We start from the raw sequence: 6,523 nt of genomic DNA on the forward strand, positions 1-6,523 counted from the left end.
AAGAGGAAGTCACAGTCCCCCAAGGGGAGGAGCCTGCCCAGACTCCAGGACCTGGGCCCCAGCCACCCTCAGCCTGCAGTTCCTCTTAGGGCTGCATTCTGTTTCTGTCCATGGAGACGCAGGTGTGTGCCCAACTGGGAGTCTAGCCCAGGGCTCCCCGGCTTAGAGACAAGGCATCCACAGGAGAGAATTCAGTGACAAGGCTCCATCCCTGCCCCAGTGGGGGAGGTGGGTCTTTCTTCCCAGAAGGGAGGAGAGGTGAAGGAAGCACTGGCTCACTGCCGGCCTCCTCTGACCTCTGCTAATGAGAGGACCCCCTCCACATACCCTGCCCCAGCAGGTGCTCAAGGCCAGCGTCAGCACCCCAACACCTGCTCTCAAGGAGGCTGGAGAGCACAGGGAGTGGCACAGAGGCAGTCTCAGTGGGAGGCTGAGGCCCAGGATCTGCACACAGTTTGGTCTCTAACTTTGTTCCCTGTCTCCCTGGGCAGCAAGGGGAGTGCCAGGTTCATTGTGCGGTAAGGTGCCCAGGAGCTGGAGTCGCCTCCGTGGATCACCAGCCCCTGAACTTGCCTTCTTAAACACCCATCTTAAGAGATTTATTTTATTAATTTGAAAGGCAGAGTTAGAAAGAGAGAAAGATCTTCCATCCATTAGTTCACTCTCCAAGTGGTTGCAACAGCCAGGGCTGGGCCAGACTGAAGCCAGGAGCCAGGAACTTCTTCTGGGTCTCCCACATTGGGTACATGGGGCCCAAGCACTTGGGATTTCTGCTGCTGCATTCCCAGGCACATTAGTAGGGAGCTGGATTGGAAGTGGAGCAGCTGGGACTCGAACCAGCACCCATATGAGTTGCTGGCTTTTACCCCCTACGCCATACCGGCCCCTTCTGTGACCATAACTCCTGACTCCAACTTCAAGCTTTCTGCCACACACCAGCTCCACCTTGCTCCCTGCCCACGTAGGCAGCAGGTGGACAGCACCCTGTGGGCGTAACCCAGTGGAACTTGGGTCCTGGGGCCGGTGTGGTCAGCAGGTTAAGTGCCAGCTTGTGATGCGGACATCCCGTATTAGGATGCTCGTTTCAGATCCACCTCCCTGCCAACACACCTGGGAATGCAGTGCAAGATGGCCCAAGTGTTTAGGTCTCTAATGTGGGAGACCCGGATGGAGCTCTCGGCTTCGGCCTGGCCCAGCCCCAGCAATTGTGGTCATTTGGGAAGTGAACCAGTAGCTGGAAAATTTGTCTCTTAAAAAAACAGAACAAAAACCTCCGGCCCTGCCCTTGAAGGCTCCCAACAGGAGTGTTTTCTTCCCACTTCCATTCTGGTCAGGAGATGCCGATGCACACACACGGCCTGCCCCTTCTCAGCTGTGTGCCCACACTCTGCCTCGCACCCAAGTCCCTGCACCAGGGAGGAACAGGTTTAGTTCTAGTCGGTGGGCGGGCCCCTGCCTGGCTCCTTCCTGACCTGCCTGGCCACTGTCATCCCCCGCACTGTCCACCTGCTTCTGTGCTCAGTCGACATATGTCACATCGCACTGCGGTTTGTTCACAGAGCTTCCTGTTCCTCTTAGCGCCCTCTGGGCTTCGACTTCTCGTGGTGGGTTCCACGGCCCAGAGGCCCAGTGCCCCTTGGAAGTGGCCCCGCCAGGGCTCGGGCATGGCTGGGGAGGCATGCAGTGCCACTGGAGCGGCCACTTAGGCAGGGGCGGGGGCCTCGGCTGCTGTTTCCACTCTGCTAGAGGGGAGCAGTCTTGAAGAGCCGCTGATCCCCTTTCTGACCGCTGGAGGGAATGAATAAAGGTGAATTCTACCCGAAAAAAATAGAAGGTGGGAGTTTTAACTTCCCACCTACAGACAGATCTGGACAGGCACCCGTCCCCTGGCGCAGCCGCATTTGGTGACATGAGGCCTGACGGGGGACAGCCCCTTCCCCTGGGGCTCCTCTCCTCTGCCAGCAGCACGCCGAGGTGTCTCCTCTACCTGACCTTCCCCAGGTGACCCCACGTGCTCTCCTGTCGGCCAGCGCTAGCCACCCCTGGACACAGACTCAACTTCCGACTGTGGGCTCCAAAGCAGCGCCTCTGGGGATCCGGATGTGCTCCGGGCGGCTCCAGGTCATCCGGGTCTGTTCTGCATCCCCACCTCCCCCACCCCCAAACTGAAGCCCTTGCTCCCTGGACCCCTGAGAGACAGCGCATTTGGAGACAGGGCCTTCACCGAGATGATTAAGATGAGGTCATGGGCGCAGGTCCCACCCCAACCCAACGGATGCCCTTATCAGAGAAAACCAGGACACCGGCACAGAGACACTGTGGGAAGGCAGGACCAGAGGCACGGAGAGACCTCAGATGACACCAGGCCCTCCCACACCTCCATCTTGCGCTTCCCGTCTCTAGAATGGCGAGGACACGCGTTTCTGTGGTTGAAGCCACCAGTCTGTGGTCCCGTTAGGGCAGCCCCGGGCCCCTACAGGGTCTTAGTCTGGATCCCTCTCCAGCCCAGAGGGAACCACTGGAGGAAGGACATCTCATGCCATCCAGGCAGGAGCGGCTCTCTTCCCAGTCCCTCTCATGGCTTTATCTTGCATCTTGATCACTGCAACAGCCATGCCCCAAGCAAGTCTGAGCGTATCTTGACTGCAGGGCATGACGTCAGGGCGCATTCTGGGAGGGGGGGCTGTTTGTGCCCTGCAGGGCCATTGAAGGCAGCACTGGTTGCACTGGTTTCCATGGGCCAGCCCACCCCACCCATGTCTCCAGATGTTGGCCCCGCAGGGGCTGACAGTTGAGAACTGTCTTAAGGACAGTTCTGGAAGATTCTATAGAGGAGAGTGTTCACTCTCTTCTGTTCCCAGCAGCTCCCTAGCATCTAGAAGAATAAATGGCAGGGCCGGCGTGGTGGTTTAGTGGGTAAAGCTGCCATCTGCAGTGCCAGCATCCCATATGGGCACCGGTTCGAGTCCTAGCTACTCCACTTCTGATCCAGCTCTCTGCTATGGCCTGAGAAAGCAGTGGAAGATGGCCGAAGTGCTTGGGCCCCTGCACCCACGTGGGAGACCTGGAAGAAGCACCAGGCTCCTGGCTTTGGATAGGCCCAGTTCCAGCTGTTGTGGCCATGTGGGGAGTGAACCAGCAGATGGAAGACCTCTCTCTCTCTGCCTCTGCCTTTCAAATAAATAAAAAATATTTTTTTTAAAAAAAGGAATAAATGGCACAGAGCAGGTGCTTAATAAATATTTGAATAAATCTAAAACCCAAGTCATTCAGTTGTGTGATCAGTAATTTGTCCCCGTGAGTCAAATTCTTCCATCGATTTGACATCTGAATTTTTCCCTGGAAGTCTGCAAGTGTTACTTTGAACTGTGTCCAGCTCGGCTTAGTGCTCTAGGTCATTACTTGCAAATCAGCAAGTCCTTTTGCAGCCACAAAATCAAGTTCCAGGGCAGCCACACTGCAGGGAGGGGAGTCGGGGCTCTGGGTATTGGAGATACTACCCATCCACCAGCTGTAAGTGATCTGGCCGTTGCTGGAATGGAATGATCTTTCCACCCAAGTGTCGCTCGCTGCTGTTTCACAATGTGCACCCACTCTCGACCCCTGGGCCACGTGTAACACCTCGATCTCCTGGATGTCCAAGGTCAGCTATAATCCCAACCCAGCTGCTTGGCATGCAGACCCCAAACATCGAGTCCCTCTGGGACAAACGTAACACAGCGTGCACAGGCAGGAGGGGCTGCTACAACCTGGACTTGCCTTTGGCCGGATGTGAGGTGCAGGTGACTTGGAAATGGTTTCATTCCCTTCACTGACTATTTCAGAACAGTTTCCTGTTAGGTATTGTGATGTCTTCACTCTGAGCTCTGGAATGTTTTTAGTACAAAGATCCAGGGACAAATTCTTCAGTTCCATGAACATGAATGGTTCAATTGATCCAGTTTTGCACCTTTTTCTCCAGCTGCAAACGGCTCAAGGTCACCCAAACAAAGGTGCTCATGTTCTCCACACCGCCCTCTGCCTTCAACACCCTGCCCACACCCAGCCCATCTTCAGGATCTGGTTCAAGTGCCAGTCCTCCCAGAAGCCTCCCTCTGTGCAAGGGCTGCCTGTGCTCTCGAGGCACACTGTGCCTGGATCCCACCCAATTCCACCGAGCTTAAAGGAAACCGGGAGACAGAAAACCAGCAGCTGGTTCCTCGTCGCCGGCGAGAGGACTAGCACACAAGGCCAAGTGCCTGCAGGAAGGGGCGGGCGGCACAGAAGCTGGAGCAGGCTGAGGAACTGCAAGCCCTGGGACATTCCGAGGGCGGAGGTGCAGGGTGGAGCCGAGAACAGGAAGCCTGGTGAGACATCTCCATGAAGCAGGGTGGGCACTGTGGCTCAGTGGGTTAAACCGCTCCTCGGGACACCAGCATCCTGTTTCAGAGTGCCCAGGTTCAAGTCCTGTCTCTGCTGCTGATCCAGCTTCCTGCGAATGCCCCTGGGAGACAGCAGAAGATGGCCCAAGGGGTTGAGTCTCCCACCCATGTGGGAGACCTGGATGGGGTCCTGGCTCCTGGCTTCAGCCTGGCTCAGCCACAGCTGTTACAGACATCTGGGGAGTGAGCCAGCAGATGGACGCTTTCCCTGCCTTTCAAATGAAAACAAACACTTTATAAAGAGTCTGTCAGACCCCAAGATCCTGTGTCTCACCTTCTTCAGATGTAACAAATCCCACACATTTATTCCCTGGAGCAGTCCCTCAGGCACAGCTCGGGGTGTAGGGGAGAACCAGGCACCAGGCAGAAAAAGCATCAAGGCCTCCCATCATATCTGTACATTCTAGAGAGAAGGAACTGTCCTTTGTTAGATTTTTAAAATTTTGAAACAGGTGGACAGACAGAGCTACCATCTGATGGTTCACTCCCCAAATACCTCCAACAGCAGACGCTGGGCCAGGCCAAAGAAAGCTAGGAATTCAACCCAGGTCTCCCACGTGGGTGACAGGGACCCAAGTACTTGAGCCACCACCTGCTGCCCCCCAGGGTGTGAGTTATCAGGGAACTGGAATTGGGAGTACAAGGACTCAAACCCAGGCGCTCCAATATGAGACATGGGTGTCCCAAGCAGAGTCTTAACTGCTAGGCCAAATGCCTGGCCCTTCTGTGAAGTCTCTTAAGAGCCCGGTTCTCCGGCAGTGGCTCCTGCTTCCCTCTCACTGAGGCCATTTCTCCTTGATCTTTGGTCCTGGACCAACGGCTGATTAACTGCCCTGCCCCCCAAGGACCCCACGGAGCCAAGTGCCCAGGGGCGCTATATCCTAGGGTAGCTGCAAGTGGCTCAGTTCTTGCTTTGGCCAGGACTAGAGTCGAGTGCACCTGCTGCTGGCTCCAGTAACATCTGTGGGCAAGGTCTCTGCCAAGGGCCAACCTTCCTCCGCGCTCATGCTTCAAGTGTGGCCCCTTTAAGACTTCAAGCGTCTCTGGCTTCGGATCACAACTCCCAGGACAACACTCTCTCTCCTCCATGCCCACCCTGGCGGCAGAGTTTGTAAGGAGCCCAGGCGAGACGGTGCCAGGGACTTGGTCTACTGGGAGCTTGGCCACGGTGTGTGAAGGGCAGGCACGGATTTGCCACAGGTCTTCCCTGCATGTTTGAAAAACTCAAACGGGGGCCAGCATCGTGGTGCAGCTGGTTAAGCAGCTGCTTGTGACACCAGCATCCCAAACTGGGGCACCGGTTCAAGTCCCGGCTGCTCCGGTTCTGATCCAGCTCCCTAATGAGCCTGGGAGGGCAGTGGAAGATGGCCTGGTACTTAGGACCCCGCCACCCATGTACAAGACACCAATAGACTTCCAGGCTCCTGGCTTTGGCCTGGCCCATCCACAGATGTTGAAGCCATTCAAGGAAAGAACCAGTGGATGGAAGAGCTCTCCCTCTGTGTGTCACCCTGCCTTTCAAACAAGGGGATGCCCCGAATAAGAAAAATGGATGCCCCAAATAAGAGAAAGGTAACTTAGAGTCATTCTACCTCGGAGCCACGAGAGGAGGCCTGGCACTGCTGGCTTACCCAAATGCATAATCTGGCTTGCAGCTGGCTCGCTCAGCTACTATCAAATCACAGGCGAATGCTGAGGGCCGGGGGTCCCGCCGCATGGACATCCTCCTTACTGTTGGTCTCGCTAGCGGGCAGAACACACGGGGGAGGAACTGACATGCGTGACGTCACGGGCCAGGAGGGAAGAAGGCAGAGGAAGCAGCAGCTCGTCGGACTCTGGGGGGCGAGCACGGCCGAGCGGGCTGCAGGCTGAACGAGGGGCAGGGCCTGGTCTCTCGGGAGAGCTGGCTTTCCCAGCCTCTTGTCTTCCTTCTGCGCTGATTCCCCTCCAAGCCCAGCCCTCTGGCAGCAGGGGAGCCAGGAGGTTTGGTGCTTGCCAGGAGCGGCCCTGGAGAACAGGATTCTGAAGTGGAAAGGCGACAGCCGGAGCAGGAAGACGTGAGCGGCTTCTGATGGAGGACAGGGCATGAGAATGGGAATGGG

Source organism: Oryctolagus cuniculus, chromosome 13, assembly GCF_051225735.1.
Source record: "Oryctolagus cuniculus isolate XC-2025 breed Fujian yellow rabbit chromosome 13, ASM5122573v1, whole genome shotgun sequence".
Classification (NCBI taxonomy): Eukaryota; Metazoa; Chordata; class Mammalia; order Lagomorpha; family Leporidae; genus Oryctolagus; species Oryctolagus cuniculus.